At 37.2% G+C, this 21,225-nt stretch overlaps 1 long non-coding RNA gene across 1 annotated transcript; it reads left to right on the top strand.

The window, feature by feature from the left end:
* The first annotated feature begins 3,212 nt into the window (after nt 1–3,212).
* LOC137864779 (uncharacterized) lies at nt 3,213–19,869 on the top strand. The gene is made up of 4 exons (XR_011101621.1): nt 3,213–3,314; nt 14,961–15,257; nt 18,402–18,467; nt 19,435–19,869. It is a non-coding gene; the product is annotated as an uncharacterized lncRNA (long non-coding RNA).
* The last annotated feature ends 1,356 nt before the right edge of the window (nt 19,870–21,225 follow it).

Raw genomic sequence — 21,225 nt, 5'->3', positions numbered from 1 at the left:
GCTAAAACTAAGCTGAAGGAGCAGGAAAGAAATTTTATCCCACCCCAGGTAAACCATACTGGAGATTACAGTGGCAGACACAGACCATGTATACATGTACACAAATATATAACCTACCTTGTCAATCCACACCTCAGCTACTCTTCTACAAAGATTAGTTGGGCTGGGCACAGTTTTCCCACTACTCTCCCACCTCCTCCTCCAGAGAAAGGGCTGAATCCAAATTTAAAACCTTGAACATTTGCTTTTTATAATATAATCACTTCTGATTCAGTTAGAGTTTTTTTAATCCTTTTGAAACATTTCTGCTGCAAGTATTTACAATTGTAAAGGTATTTTTATTTTTCTAAATGTAAAGATTTAAAATTACTTTCAACTGGAAAATTTAAATGTTCATTTCTTTTTCTGAGATCAATTAATCTGAAAATTTCCAAAAATGTGAACTGAAAAAGCGATTCTTAAATGGCATTTCTTTTTGATGTTCTTGTTTTGACATCTAGGTGACATCTGGCTGTAGCTTTTTTCTTGATAAATGCACGTCTGACAAAACAGTGCTAATACCTGAAACTATCTCCATGTGCACAATTAGTAGCTAACCAAGGTAAGCATTTCATAAAAGAGTGAAACAGCCCATACACACCTAGTCCTCATTCAACCTTTTTGAAATAAAAGCAAACTATTGGAAATAATCTAAGTATTCTAAAATAGTTTTCATTTACAGTAGAATATGTTTTAGGCTATACTTCGGAATTTTATTTTTCTACTTTTTTAATTCCAGTCGTACTTGTTTCCCTGTTTATTTGTATGAAATTGAGCACAAACATTCACTGTACAATGTTAGCTGTCAACTGAAGTGACATTTCATATTACTAATACGTAGACATGGCCTTCTGTAATGACAATGCACACTTATTTAGAAGTTTGAGATGCTGTTACACAACTTGTTCAAATATAGTGGTCTAGAAAAAAGGAAGCCAAATACACTTTTATATCAATACTTGCAGGAATTATTCAGCATAACTCAGACTCGACATGCTATAATTTTGATCATAGCAAAGTGTCATATTCCAAAAATATAAAAGCTACTTACAAGTATTACTATAATAGGAGGTTAAAACTATCTAAGATGGTCAAAAGAAAAAAAAAAAAGTAACCGAAGCCAATCTTACTGAGTAAAGTCATAATTTGGGAATTTCAATGCTTTCAAAACTCGTTGTGTTTAAAACACAAGATTTTATTGCAGATTGGGAATCCCAAACTTAGTCTTCAAATGCTGAGGTTCCTTCTAATTGTATTAATTCAAATGTTATATCCTGGACAAACGTTGTTAAAAAGATTAAATCAAATCAGGCATAACAATTTCAACAGAGACACCTGTTTCTACTCTATTTCTATAGAGTAGAAATGTTTGCATGAATGCTATCTATTATTAAAGCATTCAAGATAGCAAAAGTTTAACCAAGGAGATAATCCTGAAACAGTCCCACAAAGACATGGCCAAGGGGGAAAAATACCTTAATAATAAAATAAGAACAGTATAGCATGACACTGAATTGTATCTCTCACAGTGAACAGAGAAGCTCAGAAGTAGGAGTGGTTTTGGAAATAGTGCCAGAACAGGTGAAGCATACTTACCCTGTACTCCCTTGGCTTCCAGCAGTTTGAAGATCAGAATCTCCAGAGGTAGAGATGGCAGCTTTCTATTTAATAATTCTCAATGTATTCTTTTTCTGTCACTATGATTCCTAGTCAGATCTTACATGTTTCCCTTACAAATCTTACACTTACAACTTTCAGGTTCCTCAACAACCCACAGAAAAGCATTCCATAACTATTTGTATGGCACAAAGAATAAGACATTTTTGTTTGTTTTCCATCTACCTCCTGCTAGTTTAATCTGATGCCCTCTGAGCATTTTGAAAAATCATCTGGATGTAGGCTGGGATGGAATTGTGAACACAGGATTAACTATTCTATTTGGAATTTTATATCCATTTATTTCATTTGTTATCCTTTTATATTTGGTGCTTAGTAAATGAAAACCTGTGCATTTTAAAAGTTAATTTAATTAAAGTCCAAGGTCACAGGAAGATAAAAAAGTACAGAAATGCTGGTACTGAAATAGTGAAGAAATCTATACAGAAACACCCAGGGACATACTGACCCCTAAATCAAACCTACCAGTTCCTGTAGATCCCAGTCATAACCCACAGACATCTAAGGTCCTATGGACTGCCTTGACAGCCTCAGTAAACGTTAATTCAGAGAAGTAAAAGTCTCTTATCAATAGTTTTAAATCTATAATGCACAGGTGCATTTAGAAAATCTAGCCTACAATTAGGGAAAAAAAAAAAAAAAACACCCAAGAAACATTTAGTCAAAATATAGTGGACAACTGCACAGAGGAAATAGTCATTAAAATTGATGAGTTACAGAGAGGCTAATGAGAGCTACTGTACATCATTGTTTTAACACAATACAAAAGAACTAAAGAATTTTTACTAGGAAAGTGACATAATCCTTTCTCTCTCACAGATGAGGCTGTACAACAGATCTCCCTCAATGGCAGGAAGCTCAGAGAGATGGCCATGATTTCCTCTGATTTGATGCTGTTGCACTAAGTCCCCTTTTACGTACAGTCATCCCGTGAACAGGATGCTATCTGAGAGCAGATAGGAGCATGAATTTCAGAGCAAAGTGGCCAGAGCAAGGGAAACAAGCTTGAAGCTAGAGATATTACAGTAACACTGGTTACCTCCCTTAACTTCACCCTTAAAGGCATAGTCAAGTGGCTCTTAGAAGAATCTATTTTCTAAAGCAGCACTGACATCAGTGAAAGAAGAAATAACAATATCCAAGTCAATACAATGCAAGTTAATTGGCATCTGAAGAGCTTCAGGATGTCAGACTTGAAAACTATTAAGATAAATTTTACCTCTTTTCATTACAAAAAAATCTTTAACGTACTTGTTTCCAAGGATCTCTGATGGGAACGGGAGTTTGGCAGTCATTCTATAGCTGTCAGCCAAGTCATCGGGCATAGAATGTTACTTTAATAATGGATAAATGACAACAGATTTAAAGTCAGCAGGTATGTAACCTAGGGACATAGAAGCATTAATTAAATCAGTAAAGGCAGGCAGAAGCTCAAGAGGAAAAACCTGAACGAGAATTTGGGAAGCACTGATAAGGCTTGATTTTCTCTCTCCACAGCCTGTGCCTCCAGCAATTCAGCCCCTAAGATGCAAGAAAGCTGTGAAACAAGCTATCAGAACACTTGTCAATCACCGGACAAGTTGTATCATGGTCAAAAGGTACTTCTAAGGCCTGCAGGAAAATAATGGAATGAATATATGATGTAGGATTATCAGTGACTAAGCAACTGCAGTTTTGATTATTGCAGCAAAGAGGCTTAAACAGAAGGAGAGAGTGATAATGGATAAGTTAAGGATTATAATTCTTACTCTTTTCATTTGGAAGTCTTTTTTTGTTTCAATTGCATTCACTAATTTTCATGTTATGGAAGACTGCATTATGGGGAGTAGGAAGACAAATCATTAATTGAAGCTAGATCAGGTGGTATTCTGTTTAATTCTTAATCCATGGTTTTGCAAGTTACATAGCCAGACAGGGGTACGTACTTAGCACTGGAGATGCTGGATTCTCTGAGTAAGAAGTGGTACAGAAAGAGAGGAATAAACTAGATTAGTAAGAGATCTGGTAATTGTCTCATTTATTGTCAGTAAATACAAATCCAAGTTAAATCTTAAATCTAGAAAGTATACACAGTGTATGTGTACATATATATATTAAGTACACATGTACTTTGTGTGGAAACTACTTATTTTACCTATACAAACAAAAAATTACCACATTATTGATTTTAGCATCTTTCCTAATAGTCTGAGCAAGAATGACTACTAAATAAGAATTAACGTTCAAGTTTGGTCTAAATAATCTGTACCTTATCAGTTCAATTTGCAAACAAATTAAGCACATCAATACCTGTTCTCTAGATATAAATCTGTCACCTTACTATCATCTGTAGAAGTGTTTTCTAGCTGATTAATCAATATGGTAGACTAATGCTGTCAGCTCCTTAAGTGAAATTAAATTAAAGTGAAGGTTAAATGAAAAAGATACCCAGTCATTCATGTTCAGGTGTGTCCTGCAGAGCCAAAAATATTAGCTTGGAGCAGGAGTTTGTGTTTCTCTTTCTGTGTACTTTAATTATATGAATGTAACATTCTTCAAAGGATAGGGCTTCCTATCAACTTTCAGCAGAGCAAGTGCAACACAGAGATTGCTCCATTCTTTAGGAATGACATGGAACAAAGAGCACAGGGGATGGAGTACTTCAGTAGTGAAATATCTGTCCTGTAAAATAGAAAATCCTTCAGATTTTGCATGTTCAGAACCTGACTGATCAGTACAATTTCTCGAAAACCTTTGCATTACACTCATTACCTCTGCTGTTCTTAATTTACACATGCATATAAATGAGAAGGATATTTAACATTAGAGGAAAAGTAAATAGACCATTATAACACAGCAGCTGAGAATGCAATTGGGTTTTCAAAGCATTATTACCTCAGATGTATTACGGGTAATGCACTAAATATGCATTCAGTCTTCAAAGAAACATGCTACCTCTGTTGTGGTAGCAGGACAGCCTCTCATGACTACTATGTGGACTACATCCTAATCTGAAGTCTTAGTGAAACTGAAGCTAACCTAGCAGCTGGAAAGTGTTCTCATTTCCTTACTTTTTGAAGATGTAGAATAAGGCACAACGTGCCAGCTGGTGATGTACTGGCAGAACTGAAGTACCCTGTTCAGCTCCTGGTAAACTGCTGGCTTCTTCTGTCTACTCCTAACAGCCAGATGAGTACAGGAGGCACCAATACTACAGCATCTCCTGGTCTGCCGCTCCTGGAAGGCCAGCACATGTATCGCACTCCACTTTTAAAACCGGGGGTTTACAAGGGTACAAGTCACTTTAAAACATGTTCTGCATGCTCATCTTTCTCATGGATCTCATTCAAGCTGACCACCAAGACCTAATGAAAAGAGCTACTGCAGAATGACTAATTTAATCGCCTCAAAACACCACAGGCAGATAATCAATTTCCATAAGAAACCTTTCTTCAGGTGCTTACAGCAGTTCTAATGACAAGATATTTTCCATTCCCTTCTCCATATCTTAATGTGCAGCCAGGAGAGGATTTTTTTTTCTTTTCTAGAGTGTTACTTTTCCATGCAGACCTCAGACCGAAGAAGTTCTATGCACCAGTTATTTAACTTAATTTTTAACTATTTGCACTTCATGCTACCCGCCCCCCAACAAATAACCCAAGGCAAAATTAGCATAAAGAGAGGTGTTAGAGAAAGAGACTTCAATTTGTATTGCACTGAAAACCTATCTGAATCAAGAAATTCACGTAGTTTGGCTTTGATGCAGAGAGTTTAAAAGAGAAGTTTTCTCATCAGTACAAATATTCTATTAGTGAAGAGTTTACCTAGAGAAAACTAGATCAAAACAATTCCAAGTGCTAATTATGTTCTGCATATGAAGTTGCTCCACCTTCATAAGCACAAATAATGAACGGATGGATTTTTTAATAAACAACTTCTCCAACAGGAAATTAGAAATGTACATCTCTGTTGAAAAGAAAATAACAACGTGGCTCATTTTTAACTCACTGAAAACAATTTGTCAGTTTATGCAGAATGAAGGAAGGACACATTAGGTACAGGAAACTTGTGCATTAACAGCAGAACTCATCTGCACAGGAGTGTCGTACAGATCCCTCTAGAGTCTGAGTTAGAGGAAACAGTATGTGGCAAAATGGAAGAGCTGCAGATAGAGAAACTGAAAATATTTGTGAAAAGATTTAGTAGTTTTACTGCACACTAATCAATCACTTGCTAAGTATGTGATGAACACACCTGGGAATTCCCTGAGTGTAATAACAGGTAGATAAATAAGGTGATACAATTTTGCTTGTTCTGCTGCTACAACTGCAAAGCGGCCATTCATTCTGGTGCTGACAGTTATACCCTCTGGCTGTCACTGCTAATTAAATCCCTATCTTTCCTATTCCATTTTTTTTCCCCAGATATAGATGTGATCAAAGACATAACAATATAAGTAAAGAACTGGAAGCTAGATTTAGGTAATAATTTTAAAAGTGAAGTGAGGTAGCCTGAGATATTAATGTAATCCCTTGCAAAACAAAGTCTGCTTCTGCCAAAAAGAGAGGTGCAACTGTGTATGAGGTGATATGTCTATGACCACAATGTTGTGATTAAGACTTCATGCCTTTAATAACTCCTAAAATTGCTAGGAAATTGCAGACTGCGCATACAAATTGGAAAAATTGATGGACAGTGCCTTTATCAGTAATGTATATCTGCAGGTTCTTACAGGTTGCAGTACAGTTTGTTTCAAAATAAGATTAATGGATTTTGTTAAAATTTTATTGCCTAAGCAATGGGTATAAGGCACATTCAAATTGCAAATGCCTGTTGTTGTGATGGGTGTCTGAAAGCAAGCTCTGAAAGATATGAAAAGGTTTTCCGTGCACAACAGTCCTCTAATCTGCACCTCTTTTTTCACTTACATGTTTCCCTGTGTTCTGGCTTTGGCTGGGCTAGAGTTAATTTTCCCCCTAGCAGCTGGTGAGGTGCTGTGCTTTGGATTTAGGATGAGACCAATGCCGAGAACACCTTGATAGTTTTTAGCTGTTGCTGAGCAGTGCTTACACAGAGCCAAGGATTTCTCTGCTTCTCGTGCTGCCTGCCAGTGAGGAGGTTGGGGGTGCACCTGCAGCTGGCAGGGGACCCAGCCAGGACGGGTGACCCAAACTGGCCAAGGGATGTCCCACACCGTGTGGCCTCATGCTCAGCAGTAACAGGGGAAGTTGGCCAGGGGGCTGCTGCTGCTCGCGGAGGGGCTGGCTGGTGGTGAGCAATTACATTGTGCATCACTTGTTTTGTGTATTCTCGTATTATTTTCCTTTTCTTTTCTGTCCTATTAAACTGTCTTTATCACAGCCCACCAGTTTTACTTTTCTAATTCTCTCCCCCATCCCACTGGGGCTGGTGGGGGAGAGGGAGTGGCTGTGTGGTACTTAGCTGCCTGCTGGGTTAAGCCTCAACACCCTGGTAGCTCTCTGAGGATTGACATATCCTCAGGAATTTTGCAACTTAAGACATTACTGCCCCAAGCTGTCAACCTCAGCCTTTCCATAGAGGTCACTCTCAACAGCAGTTTAAGAGAAGATGCCAACCTGTCAGCTGAGAGAGGTGAGATGCGCGCACACATCCTGCCCTGTCAACTCTTGTGGGCATGTTAACCTATGGCGCGAAGGATGGTGATGTGACACCATGAACTGCTGCAGCAACATTGATCAGAAGGTTTCTGCATCCTAAACATGAACCTTATCACAAGAGGGATTTATGCGTTTTAGTTTCGGTACAGCAAAATATTAGACCTATGAGCACAATGATTGAACTACTGTGACTATACATACACTAAGATAGTACTTGCTTAAGCTCCTTGCTGGATTAGGTTTTAATCCCTTATATTTCTGTATTTTTAAAGTAATTCATGGAAAAAAATGTTAGAATATACCAGCACAAAGCCCCTCTGGGAGACCGCATTAACTGAAACAATCATGTAGTTGAGCTGGGCTCTGTTTCTAACAAGGCATATTAACTAAATAGAAAATAAAGGGGTGCAAGCCCCCATAATTCCAGATACACCAAAATTAGTCTCAGAACAGAAAGCACTGTTCTCCCGAGAGCTGACTGTCCAATGGCTCACAGCAGGTTTCTAGCACTTTGCAGTGACTATGGCCACAATGGGCAGCGAGACAGACAACAGGTCTGACCTCCTGTGAAGCTCCTGCAGTCTGTTTCTTTAAGAAGCGTATTTAATACAAGTCCATGTTGTGGTGTAAATGCCTGAAGTAACTAGGAAAATAAAACTAACATTCACACTTTTAAGGAAAAGGTACAGCATTGAAGAGGCTTTCAGGGTAGGGCATAACTGCATTATCTGAGCATTCCCTAGGCTCCCAACCTTAGATGCTATCGCGCTGGGGAAACTTGGTGTGCTAGCTCTAAGGAACACCACGGAGCGTAGAGTGGAGTGGAGACACCACGGCTAGGCTCTGTAATCAGGTGGGGCCTCGATTGTTCTTGTGCACAAAGCTGCACTTTTTGCCACCCTAAGCCAAAGACCTGTCATGTTTTGACAAATGCTGTACCCTAGTGTACTTTTTGCTCATTATAATATCATTATAATACCAAAACACACCTCCATCCCAAAAGCTACCCGCCTCCAAGGTGCGACCACCTCTCACTGAGCATGCGCCCTGAATTTCTCGGAGCCTATTACTTTAAACGGAGACGGGAAAACTTTACACCAATCATAACTAAGATATGCTTGACTAGAGCCACTCAAGCTCCACCTAAAAGATAGAAAATAATATAAATTGGCCCAAGAGAGAGGGGATGTTAGGGAAGATACCATCGTCAGGGGAGATACCATCCCAAGGACATACAACATCCTTAGGACCTCCTGACTCCTGGGATCAGTCGACGGGCTGAGCCTCTCTTCCCCCCCCATTGGGACGCCTTTGGGTGAGATCTGAATATTTGCTTATAAATCTCTATAGAGTCTTTGATCCTTTTAACGCGTTTATTTCTAGGCTGCGCACCTAGAACACCTAGAACACCTAGAACCCACACCTAGAACCCACACCTAGAACCCACACCTAGAACCCACACCTAGAACCCACACCTAGAACCCACACCTAGAACCCCTGTAACACCTGTGTATTTCATGCATACTAGCTTGCTTTTGCAGATAGTCACTATCACCGGCAATCCAAAAGAACCTGATTATCTGTTGCTGTAATAAACCATACTTGATTGCATTGTGATAGCTCTCATTAATGCAACTAGGGTGAGGGTGGTTATCCGTGATAGTTCAGTGTTCTGAATCTAACCAGACCCCCAGACGGTTAATGCATTGTTGGTGAATGTCTGAACGGACCCCCAGGTGGTTAATACATTTTTGGTGAATGTCTGAGCGGACCCCCAGGTGGTTATTACGTTTTTGGTGAATGTCCGAACGGACCCCCAGTTTTGGTGAATGTCCGACTGGTTCAGTACTCTGAATCCAACCGGGCCCGTAACGGTTAATCAGCTACACCCCTTTAACGTGACACATGTGTCTTCTCTTTTGGATTCATAACTCATATTAAAGTGATTAATGCTTGGGGGGCTGGAAGACAGAAGGTTTGCCTGCATGCAAATATTAATATCACCCTTCATTAACTTAGTACACTTCTCCCTGGGACAGAAATGTATACAAGAACAGAGCTAAGGAGCGGAAGAAAGATGCTCCTGCAATATCAGCAAAAATTGAGCAAGTTACTGTGGCACTGGCACATGAAGCTATCCCATACTCCATTCCCTTCTGCAAGGGAATACACTCCCGTAGTGGCTACAGTACCAAGTGTTCCTAAAACATTCATTTAATGTTTTTTATTACCTGCAGCAATAATTATCTCTGAAGGAAATAGCGCCTGAGGATCTGTAAAACTAAACTGAGGTTTCACTAATCTTCAGTATGCATGTTATGATATGTATCTACATATGTACAGATATATGCATATATTCTAAATATATCAATCTGCAATGTAAACTTTAGAAGATGCAGAAGGATAAGTTAAAATGTGTTTTAATTTACTCCCAACCCTAGAGAAGTAAAATGTAAACATATTATTAAAGGGCAGATTAGCATGTCTAATTCTATGAAAATTAGAATATTTATTAAAATGTAAAACTGTATTTAAAAGAATTAAGGGGGAATATTAATATGATGAACCATACACTCTAATGCAGAATGGTATGTAAAACTGTGGGCCTGTTTTCAAAATTACTAAATGAGAAAAAAAAATATACAGTCTGTTCCTGGGAAAAGATTGGTAATAAGCAGTTATAGTTATCATACAAAAAAACTGTTGATAGTTTCTAAAACCTGTTAGGTACCTTTCATTATTGGCAAGTACATAGAAGAAGGTTTTTCCTTCCACACATTACAAAAAAAGGGAAAGGAAATAGAATTCTTTGTTGCAAATACTGCCAAATAGATTAGCTGTGATGGTTTTCTTACTCCTCTGGCTACAGATTAAAACTGTAGCCTCATACTACCCATTTTTCCCTTTCTAATTAAAGCATCTCAACAATTTCCATTTCTATTAGAGAAAACAGTTTTCAGTTTGAACGCTGAAGTACAGATATTCTCCCATTTCTTCACACAGAAAGGCTGAATTTTCATTTCAGTTTACAGGATATTAAAATATTTTCATGTTACAGAATAGATCGGTCAAGAGCTGTCTAAATCAATCAGAAATGAAATAAAAAAATAGCAGTGTTAACATTTTGTCCCTGACACTAATGGAGAAGATGCACCTCCTGAGGAAAAATCATCAGCTACAGTCCTGAAATAATAAAACCTTTTTATTTTCAGAAGTGATGTATACACTCACTTGCATGGTAACTTTGCTTTTCATTTCACAAAGTTCTAGCCCCATATTTCCCACCTATACAACGTCATCTTGCCTCTGAAGTCATTATCTATACAATGAGTTGCAAGAGCATCTGTTGTATTTAGTGTATTTACAGGTGCAAGAGATATCAGAAGGGTGGTTTTTTTTATATACCTCTTCTCCACTTTGCAATCCTCTGTTTACTTCAGTTTTGTTTCTTTGCCAATTGCTTTTAATCAAGATCAACTAAAACACAGACATGTAGTCAGTAATTCCCATAGTAATTGACCTCTCTGCAGTATCAAATTTCCCTTTTTGTAATATGTCAGTCTTTTGACAGAGAAAACAGATTCAGAGCATTATCTAGTTAACTCCAGTTAATTCCATTTAACTCTAACTAAAAAGGCATACTGCCAGTATAGAAAGACATAGTCACACCTATGTTAACAACCTCAATTTCATAATCTCTTTTAAAAAATATTAGCAAATATAAAAACACCAAAGGTGTATGCTTACACACACATGCACAATCCACATTAAGGGTATGTAACAAGTTAAGATTTCAACCATGGCAGCCAGACTGTTGTTCATTTGCCATGATCACAAAGGATTATCTATGTTATGTTTGGAAAAACTATCGACTTTAGAGAGAAAAATGACTACTTTGCTGTACACACACAGTGTTTGTTTCCTTTTTAACCCACTGAAGAAGTAACTCCCGGAGACACTAATTGTTATAATTTTCTAATTTGTTCCTAGTAGATTTTTCTAGCAATAAAATAGTACATCAGACTCATAAAGATGTGTTAAAGATACAAAACAACTAGACCTCATAATTTAAATCAACTACAACCAGGTTTCTTTTATATTACATGCTCTGCTCTCCAAAAGGAGCCAATTTAAACACTGATCGCATCAGCAGAACTTCTTCCACCAGCGTGTGGACATCGTTGGATTTAGAGGCCGAGAAACTGAGTAATTGTAGGCCTAAGACTGCTTTGGGGCAGGTGTCTTAAAAACATGCTAACAGTTAATTCCTCGAGAACTGGCTTAAAGTCAGAGAGATGCTGTAAGCGGAATGAGCGTGTCAGCTCAGAGTTTAATGCCTAGCTTGCCGTAGGTGCAGAGGGGTGCCGAGTCACATTTGGTGAACATCTACAGATGAGTACCTCACTACAGAAGCCTGCAGGATCAAAGCTGTGCCTTCAGGCTAAGACCAATGAACTCATTTCATGGATGACTTGAATCCAACTTTGATCCAGAAGTGAATCATTAACTCATTGTCTACTGGCGGCACTAGGATTTGGGAGCCACCTCAAATCGCTCAGAGGGTAACTGAGGCTGGAAGGGGCCTCAGGCGGTGATCCAGGCCAGCTTCCCGCTCAAACCTGCCGTCTGGCTCCTCTTTCTTAACTTTTTTTTTTTTTTTTTTTAACATATATAACAAACACACAAAACTGTTTCATTAATATGTGTTGTAATCTCCTTCTTAAATTGGATTTGCTTACATTCAGGCACATCCTGCCTTGAGTTAAGGAAAAAGCAGTGCTGCTTTCTTGAAAGCAAGAAAAAACATGTAATTCAGCATGCAAAATAACATGGAAGGTGAAACATTAGCTTTAAGGCTATATTGGCTTTTCTGTTAGCTGCAAAAGTGCACATAAGAGTTAACATAAAAATTAAAATGAAATAAATATGCTCTCTAATGAACTAATATACGTGGGTAAGGTAACATCTGCTACTTTGTTTATAACAAATGTGTCAAACATTAGATATGCCAGCATTCATGCACATGTTCTGATGGAAGTTGGAGAATGTGCTTTATTCACCCAGCAGAAAATGGAAGATTTTAAGTATGGCATGGCAGGGTAATAGCAGGCCTGAGAGTGGCAGAAAAAAAGGAGAAAGGCAGAATTTTCTTCTAGCAGAGCGACAGCCCTTCTGAGAATGGTTGTTGGTTGGGTACTACAGAAAAGCACTTAATTGAGGCGAACTGGGAACAAAGAAAGGACATTTTTGAAGAAGTTCTGACCTACTTTCTATTTCTAAACAAAATTCTAAGTATGGAGTGATTAGTAAACTGCACTATGGCAGGATTAACCCTGGGAGATAATGTGACTCTGCTGCTTTCTTTGTGGTTCTCTCCCCTTGCCAGATAATCCTAACAGAAAAATCCCAGCTTTTTCCCAGCCAGTTCAGATCTGCTCATACAGAGATGGGGAACGTTCCTTACTTTTCTACAAACATCACCTGTTCCTTTATCCAAAGTCTTGGGATTGATGAATTTTGATGGATTTAGTAGAGCCCACTTTAGTAAGCAGAGAGATCCCATGCCAAAGCCTGTTTTTACAGCAAAAAATGTGAAGCCCATAACCTGAAAGCTCCCTGGAAAGGAGCTGCAAATGGATCTAATGCCCTCTTCCTTCTGTAACTCTGTAAACTGTTCGCAGATAATTATTTGCTGTAATGGATAGCGAATGTTGAAAGCTTATTACAACTAGATTAAACATTTAACAAGAAACTAGACCAAATCTTTCTTTTTGTTTGTAAAGTTCAATTGTTCTTATTAAGCAAAATGTACTTTTAATTCCCATTCAGTCCACAAAACACAAAGTTGCTAAATAATGGAAACACAAAACCTAAAAGCCAATAAAAAGATGATTTCCATCCCACTTGTTTGCATTCTTTCAAGATAAATCATGTCTCATAAGATTGCTAATGTGGAGTAATTTGTTTTGGTTTAAGATGTTTTCATACTAAGTATCTGAGCTGCTTTAGCCTGTGAGACTTTTTTTTAAAAAAACAAAACAAAACAAAACATTTTCATCTGACTTTGGATAGGCAGGAAAACATAACTCATGGGAATAATCTACCATAATATTACATTTACTTATTACTGCAGTACTGCTTTATGGGTATTAAAAATTGCTTTGCATGTTATTGCCTCTGAACAAATATCTAAGATCAACCTGTGGTAACAACATACGGTAAATAATCCACGATATATAGTTTTTATAAGCAACAAAATCAGTGAAAATCACATTTAAATAAACACCCCTATTGTGCAGGAAAATAGGGAACTTTATAAACACAGGATTTTACTTGAGAATTGGAATATAAAGTTGTTTGGAGACTAAAGCACTGAGAATAATAAGGACAGATGGATGGATGCTGTTGTGAAAAATAAACTTACTTTATAGGATCTCATAGGCAACCCCCAGCTCTTCTTGAAGCTCTCTCTGCAGAACGTCCTACTGGTGGAGGAAGATGTTCCTGAAAATACTCAATGATCTATTGCACCTTCATTTTGTGGTACAAAAGGAACACTTTTGCATTCCGGAAGAGGTGAATGATGATAATTTCCAGTAAAAGGAAATGTTACTCCCAGTGTTACCCAGTCTGGGGGCACTGGCATTTCCTTTTCCTCAAAAGTCATCCTGATGACCTTTCTACAGGGCAGTAGTATGTTGTGCTTACTGCCTGAGTGCTGAATGCAAAAAAGGACCAAAACTCTCAACTCTGTACTGAATACCCCATGGGCAGAATCCCACTTTCACATTGAGGTGTCTCAGCATCAATGTAGAACGTTTTTTGCTTGCTAGGGGAAGTCAAGAACTGAACTGTAACTGTCAAGACCATAACATATGCAACAAACAGCTCTTTGGTGGCAAGGGGACAGAGAGGTCATGGGTATTAAAATTACTATTTATGAAGTTTCTCACACCAGCTCTGAATATTATCTGGGATAGGCGATTGCCACTTTTCAACCACATTCTCACTTCTTGGGAGCTTCAAACTCCACTGCTTTTCTGACAAGTCATTTCAAATCAATACTAAAAATGCCTGCAAGTTCCCAGTCACTGCTATTGTGGTATACTTTAGCTCAGTTCCTTCAGGGGATTTAGTAGTCAATTACGTTTTCTGTAACATGGAATAGAATTTTTTTCAATAAAAGCATACCTATGAAAAAATACCCAAATTATTTCAAATATGCTGACATTGATAAATTACATGCTTTCCTTTACATCTTCTAATCTGCACATATACCTTCAGGTGTGGAAACTCCTTTAATCTGAAAAGGTGCTTTCTTCTTAATGCTTATAATTACTAAATACTTCTGATGTGACACTAGAATGTATTAATAATAATTCACAGAGAAATTTTTTTTTTTTTAATTTTACATGTTGTGAGCCCAATCCTACAACTTCTTAAATGGTCTCATTAAAGGATGTATAAGAGCCTAATCTGTAATCAGTACAGATTAGAGATGCATTTTGTGATAAGAATCAGTACATTTGGGAATGCTGAGGATATGGAAAAGGCAGAATTGTAATACAGAGAACAGTAAATCCTTAGACCAAGAATGGCATGGAGTATTTACGCATATCTTTTCAGAAATCCTGGGGAATACTCTTCTCGAGTTCAACTTGACTGCAGAAAAGAAGTCATGACATCCAAGCTCATGACATCCCCAGAACAGGATCAACTGGGAACATCAGAGAAGAAGATAGGTCTATTATCTCTGCCTTCAAGCTTCTTTCTAAGAGCTTTGGATGCAACATGTTGCAGATCACACCGACCAAATGCAAAGCTCTGTATAAGAAACAGATGTTTGACAAGATCTTCCAGTGGCTGAGGAGTGAAGAACACTGCATTAAGTGCATCAGACTAATGAAGGCCAACAGGCATCAGGTAATTCTCTTTCAAGTGTCCATTCACAAAACTGCTTGAGCTATGTGCTTCAATAACTTGTAAAAGAATGAACAAACAACAGTTTTCTTTCAACAGCATGACAGGTAATGGAAAAATGCACCAGCCAGTGACATCCCAGAGATGGACAGAATCCATTAATTCCAGAGGAAAGGTCCTTCACCATGTACTTTATCACACTGCATTATTTTTTCTTATTTATTACTATATAAAATGGTTAAAAATTTTATTTGACTATTTTTCTCCTAATACTTCTCCTAGATCTCGCTCATAGTAATTAAGTCCAACACCTTTTCCTCTCTTTTACTTCAAGCTGGCTTGACAGTCCAGTAGCATGTAAAATACACAAACAGAACACCACCTTTGTTCCTCCTATCAGTCACGTTAATGTGTCATGAAATACCCTATGAGTTGTTTATACTCTTACATACAACTACATTCCTAATTCTACTAGACAAACAATTTCTAAATGCTTTCACATATTCTTTATGCTCTAGCTTTTCTGCCTCCCCCACTCTTCATGACAATTCAGTTTGCAGGTAATACAAGATATATATTTCTAGTTAAAATATTTGTCCCTTATCTGTCACATACCAAGTCCTGGTCCCACTGGTATAAAAGCACTCGCTTATTTATTTTGTGTAAACTTCTATAATCCACACATAATTTACCCAATCTTAGCTATTAATATCCAAATCTCTTTGATAATTCAAATAGTTCTGCAAACACCATAGTTCTTCTAATCTCTAAACATCTAATGAAAATGCAAATAGTATGAATTAAAAAAAAAAAAAAAAGCGTATGTTGGCTGTAAGATAAAAGCTGTACTAGTAATTATTTAACAAATTATCTCCAGGAATCTTAGTAAATTATTTATGTTTTTTGCCCATAGTCATTTAGCATCTAACTGTACCCAAAATCCAGAAAGTTCCTTACAACATAAGGAATTCTAAGCAGTGCTTCCCCTGGACAAAAAACAAATTTAAATCCATATTGCATTGGTTCATGTTCGCCATATTAAAATAATCCAGATTAACAGGAAGAAAAAGGCCACATGATTACAAGTATAGTCACCCTTTCTTTTCCAGGTTGCCTCTAGGCAGAGGATCCAAAACACTCAGGTCTTTGTCACTGAAGTAAATCAGAACTGCACGACACTATGATCACTACCTTCTAAAACCAGTGCACAGGAGTTAAGGAATGATGCTGAATTTCCTCAGTATCAGTAATTTGATGAGCCTTCTGAGATGCGGGTGGAATTGCAGTCCAGATGTTGCTTTCTCTCTACTTCTGCACAACAAAATGGAAATTAATTTCTAAAATCTTTTTCAGCAGTGAAGATCTTGGATGCAATAGGGAACCTAGTTCACAAACTCATTTCAAATCATAGACTTAGCAAATGTGTCTCACGCATCCTACATGCAAACATACATTAACACTGAGGAAAGCTATCAGCAAGTTAGTCATGAGGAAATTGTTTAAGATGAAATATTCAAAAGTGAAAATGAAATTGTGATGCTGTAGATGAACTATAAAATGTATTTTGAAAGTTCTAGATCAGAAAAAATTGAGAGAATTAGATATGTAACTGTGAGTCAAGAAACATTTTTTTTCATTACACAGCTTTAGAAATCATCCACTAATTCTCCCCCCATACCTGAAAAGCAGCATAAATCAGTGGGAAAATTGTAGCATGGGTAGAGTACAGCTTCGAAACAATTGTTTAACTATAGATGTCAGCAGAGACTTTCATGATTCATATAAAACCATGCAGACAGGCATTCTAAGCTCTGATCCAGGAAAATGTTCAGGTATTCAGGATATCATTTCACAGATACTGAATATTTAATGAGCATGACTTCCTCAATGCTCTGGCATTTTCACTTAAAGATCTGAGAATAAGATGACTAACATATTTTAGGTGGATTTCTTCATCAACATCCAATTGACTTTAGTGATCCACAGCTGGTCAGCCAAGCACATATTTTGATTGCCACGTTGCAGAAATAGGAATTTGTTGTCTCATGTTAGGGCTGCTGTGCAAAAATAATTATTAGACCCTCTTCACTAATCATTTAAAAGGATGAAAAATACCACCTCTCCCTGGTGAGCATCCAAGTTCATCTCTAGTGAATTATTTTATAAAGTCTTGGTGGGGAAGAATAGAAGGGCATGGATCAGTCAGGCTGATACAGCAAACAATGATCCTTGAACAGTTCTCAGGAAACTTGCAAATAATTCAGTGCAGATTGGACTGCTGTGAGAAGCATTTTTGTTTAAAAGGTACTGCCTTAGAGATCACATATGTAACCTGGTATCATAGCTATACATTCAACACTAAAGTTTACTCCATCAACAAAACACTTACGAAATTTTAGGTGAAAACACAGGAAATATGCATAGAAACACATTGCAGACCCAAGCGGTAGTCAAGGCTGGCAGAAGTCTATCACCTAGGGACAGTTTCCTCTTCTCTCAGTTGTTCAAAATGATATAAAGAGAAGTGAGTGAGACAAGTCCTGGGCTTCACTACCATAGGAAGAAAATGGTTCCTAAGAGAAAACCTAGGAGTAAGTTTAAATATTTTGATATAATGACTGAAGGAGTCATAAACATTTTAAAATGATTTCAGATTGGTCAAGTCAACTATATTTAATGATATTTGATGGATAAAAAGCTAAACTTGCTGATAGAGACAGAAAACAGTAAAAAGAAAATAGAATATTAAAAAAAAAAAGTATCAAGGAAAGGAGTGAAATCAAAATTTTAACTCGTATCTCTTAAATCACCCACTGCCTGGTTAGAGGGAGAGCTGTCTGGTGTGTAAGAACTGTAATTGCAACCTCCTCTTTTGAGTTTGGTGTTTGTTTCCCTAAAACACAACTATCATGTGCTTGGGACATCTTAGTCACTGTGTGCTTGTGAATGCTGCATATGTCAAAAGAAAATATCACCAGTAGGAATACCATAGCCATCATATGAACGTCAGCACTTCGAGGTAACGTATGCAGTGGGAAATCTTAACTAAACTAATGGGAATCAGAAGTATGTAAAAAGCTAGGAATTAATCATTCTTTTTCTATGATTTCCACTGTGTAGTCAAACCTCTATCTTTCTTCTTTCTAGCTTAATTTCTCTTCTATGTCCTTCCACTTACTGAAACGAGTTTTAGCAACAATGGTGTAATGAAAGGTGAGTATGTGTTCATGGAAGGGATGAGGCAGATGGAAAAGCTACATAAAACAGTGGTTTAACACCATCACTATAAATGGTTTGCTAAGGTAAGAAAACTGTAAGCAAAAATCTGAACACTTAGGAAGTAATGTAAGGACGTCTCTTAACATAAGATCAGATCTAGTGACTTTTATAAAATAGACATACAGCAGTACAGTACGGGACCCATTAAGGCTCTGGTGATGTTTAGATGAGCTTTGATATGGAGCTCTCAAGACAGCTTTGAATTTATTTCCAACATAAGAAGGGTGAAACAAGCCAACAACAGGAAGAGATAATACAGATCATAGTGGCTTTGCTGTTTAATTCATGAAGTAGCTCTATCTAATCAAAAAACACATCACCGTTGAAGAATTCTCCGTTCTGTACTTGTAAAATGACTGTATCTACTGAACTCTAGTATATACACCTGTGAAAGAGAAATCTAATCTTTCTGCAGAGGTAAAAAGCTGTAAGATATTTCCTTGTAATGCTTATACTAACAGTTAGTTATTACAAACAATTCACAAAGTTTTAGAAAATATGTTCTCATAAGGACTTTCTCACTTAGGAAAAATACAAATGTTTTTGCAAAATAAAAGTTACTAGGATCATTGTTAGAACTGAGTTTTTGAAGACTTATTAACCACTGGCTTGAACAAATCCTTGCTCAAGACCAATGCCCTTGTACATTCCTTTATTCTCAGGAACATCACTAGGACACTGAGTATATAAAATGTCCCAAGGTTTTTACATGAAAAGTGCAGCATCAAGTACCATTCACACTGTCTTCATTTATTGACACTGAACATAATTTTCTTGCCAGACACCAGTACTTCTTACAGCAAAATGATCAACTGAAAATCTTAATTGCAAAAAGTTTCTTAATTCTTTACAATTATACCCATACCTTAAAAAATAAATGTTTGGTTTAATTTCATTTCAGTGCCAGTATATTTACTGCCATACACAGATGGACAGAGCAGTCCAAAATGATACGCAAATACAAGCCAGACCAACATCTTCCAGAAGACTTCGGCTCTTACCAGCTCTGATGACACTGCACACGACCCCATGTGAAAAAGCACAAGTAATTGCTTTTTCCTTTCCTTTCCTTCTTCTTCCTTCAAAAGGATCAAGGATCAGCTGGCAGACAACCGAGTTACATGTAACTTCCTGTTCATGCACGTCTGACCCCAAGTCAGAGTGAAGAACAGCTCTGTAAGAATGGACAGATGCTCACTGACATACTGGCAATTTACAGCTCATTCTAAGTGAGAATTCAGTTCCATACAAAGAATTTCAGTGCTAACTCTTAATACCCGCATTAGCCCCAACATGGAACAAGACGTCATACCTGAAGAATTCAGTAATAACTTGTTTTTCGAGTACCTTAAAATAACACTTGTAAAAGCATTAAAGTTATCTTTACAATAATTTGTCATGTTTCTCACTTATTTCTTTTTCTCTTGGTGTTTTCTAATGAAGATAGACGTTGTAGTTACATTGCCTAGACCTTACCAAAGTTCCCTCCAGCAAGAGGGACATGAGCAGAGAGATCAGTTTAGCGCATAGACAAATTCCTAGAGTCCCTCTGGAAGCTTGCATCATAGACCTAATTCCATTTTTCCCCTTCACCTTGTTAAATAAATGCCCTATAATGCCAGAACACATCTGGTGGAGAGAAGGGTGAAAGAATAAAAAAGAAAAAATGACTACAGTGATGATAATAGGGAGACATTTAGTCTCTGACTACCATACAAAACAGGTAAGAGGAAGCAGTGGGGTCTTGTACGCATTGCTCAAAGCAATTAAAAATGTACTATGTGATATAAAAATTGAAAGCCTATTTGATGAAAACAAAGCCCTATATCAAAGAGAAATCTATACATTATAAACCAACAATAAATATTTTATCATAATAATCCTCATACCTCTGAAAACTATATTCTAAAGAAATGCCATGAACTCTAATTCACTTTTTATTTATTCATTTTTTATGTTTATTTTTTATTTTGTCTTAAACAAGTGTAAATTCAGTTCCAGTGAAGGAACCAAAAAGTATTTTTTTGTTGTTTGTGTGTTTTGTTTTTGTTTTTTTCCATTAACTTCATCTTTTAGCTTTGGTCTGAAAAGTTGCCGAAAATTATTGGACTTTCAGAACAGAATTCTATGGTGCCTTTAAGCGGTGATGAAGTTTGTTAGCGAACTCTGCATTTAGGAAAACACAACCTTCTACTGGTCATTCTCTCCAGCTGAGTAAGAATGCTTTTAGTCATTTCAGAGAAAGTTCGTTTACACTTTGTTCAATTTGACCTTTGTCTGTAACGATAAAACGTGAACCATCTAAATTAACCTGATGGGGTTTTAGAAAGGATACTGCCTCTGTACTTTCCCAAATATTGCACCTCACAGGAGTTTTCAGACTCAAATTGCCATCACCGCATTTGAGGATCTTAGAAAAGCTAAGTCCTTTAACTAAGTCTACAGATTTGAAGGACATTGGTTAAATTGCATAAAACTATGCAGATGGTTTCATTCAGAATTTAAATGGCTTTTATTTCATCTGTCTTAATTCACCTTCACCGTAATTTAGATCAAACTAAATTAAGATCAATTTAATTTTGAATAACATTGCCTATACAGAGATTTAGCATTGCTTAAGTTGCTAAAAATAATTCAGTCCCCACACAGACACCCTTGCAGGACGTAATTACACATTACATTATCTTAAGCA

The sequence above is a fragment of the Anas acuta genome, chromosome 15 (genome assembly GCF_963932015.1).
Source record: "Anas acuta chromosome 15, bAnaAcu1.1, whole genome shotgun sequence".
NCBI classification, from domain to species: Eukaryota; Metazoa; Chordata; class Aves; order Anseriformes; family Anatidae; genus Anas; species Anas acuta.
This window is presented reverse-complemented; position numbering and strand designations above follow the sequence as displayed.